The following is a 1,563-nucleotide window of genomic DNA, read 5'->3' as shown; positions in this document are numbered from 1 at the left end:
TTATGAAGTTTGTTTTATCTTTTTTTTTTCTTTCATTGCTTGTGCTTTTGGTGTCGTATCTAAGAATGCTTGTTCTGATCAAGGTCATGCATGTTTACATCTATATTTTTTCCTAAGACTTTTTTTTCACATAAAAGTTCTTAGTTTATTAACCCTCTCCTGAAAAATTGGCACAGTCACTGCAGAGCCACTGCAGAATCTTTATTCCTTCTGTTGTCCAGTCTCCGGCTCACTTGTTCCCGGCCTCAACCCTGTCTTCTGCAGTCCCCCTGACTTTCTTCATTCTGTCCTTGTGTTCCTTTTGCTGTTTTCTTGAGGTCTGTTTCTTCTCACACAGGCCATGTCTTGCAAGTCTATGTTTGGGTTCATTTTTCTTTGCATCATCCAAGGAATCATAAATCATGCCAAAGCCAGTTGTCTTGCCACCCCCAAAATGGGTTGTGAATCCAAATACAAAGATGGCATCTGGTGTGGTCTTGTACATCTTGGCTAGTTTTTCCCCCAAATATGTCTTAGGTGCTGCTGCCTTTCCAGGGTGAAGAACATCAATGACCACTTGTTTCCATTGAAGTAGTCAGTTGGTTATGAACTTCCTGGTCTAGAGAGTTACTGTGTCATTCATGATGGCAGCTGAGCTTCAAGCAGCCGGACAGGAAAAGAGAGCTTTCTAAGAGTTTTGTAGTTTGAGCTCTAACATTTAGGTCTAGGATACATTTGAGTTAACTTTTACATATGTATGTTTGAGGAAGTGTTCTTTCGTATATGAATATCAAGTTGCTGAAAAGACTTCTTTCCCCATTAAATTGTCTTGGCACCCTTGTTGAAAATCTATTGACTATAAATGTGAATACGAGTTTATTTTTGGACTCTCAATTCTGTTTCACTGGTCTGTATGTCTATTCTTATGCCAGTAGCATATTTTCCTGATACTGTAGCCTTTTTAAAAATTATTTATTTATTTATTTATTTTGAGAGAAAGAGAGAGAGAAAGAGAGAGAGAGAGAGAGAGAGAGCATGCACGCACGAGCAAAGGAGGGGCAGAAAGAGAGGGAGAGAATCCCAAGCAGGAACCCAATGCGGGACTTGATCTCACAACGATGAGATCATGACCTGAGCCAATATCAAGACTCAAATGTGTAGCCAACTGAGCCACCCAAGTGCGCTGATACAGTAGCCTTGTAGGAAATTTAAAATGGGCAAGTGTGAATCCTCCACTTTCTTCTTTGTTTTGGCTATTGTAGGTCCCTTGCATTTTCATATGAATCTCAAGATCGGCTTATCAATTTTAGCCAAAAAGGCACTTGAAATTATACAGAGATTGTGCTGAACCTGTAGGTTGCTTAGGGAGTATTGTCATCTTAAACATATTAAATCTTCTCCATTTATTTAGGTTTTCGTTAATTTCTTTCAATAATGTTTATAGTTTTCAGTGTTCAAGGCTTGTACTTCTTAAATTTATTCCTGTTTTATTTTTTTGATGCTATTGTAAATGTAATTATTTTCTTAATTTCCCTTTTGGATTATTCATTCCAAGTATACACAAGTACCATTTTTTTCATATCT

General features: G+C 37.7%; 1 pseudogene; it reads right to left on the bottom strand.

Moving 5' to 3' along the window:
- Positions 1 to 229: 229 nt before the first annotated feature.
- Positions 230 to 904, bottom strand: LOC121032650 (40S ribosomal protein S24-like; annotated as a pseudogene).
- Positions 905 to 1,563: the final 659 nt, after the last annotated feature.

Source organism: Herpailurus yagouaroundi, unplaced genomic scaffold (assembly GCF_014898765.1).
Source record: "Herpailurus yagouaroundi ecotype Mexico unplaced genomic scaffold, PumYag 142, whole genome shotgun sequence".
Lineage (NCBI taxonomy): Eukaryota > Metazoa > Chordata > Mammalia > Carnivora > Felidae > Herpailurus > Herpailurus yagouaroundi.
Note: the sequence above shows the minus strand (reverse complement) of the source record. Positions and strands in the feature narration are given on the sequence as shown.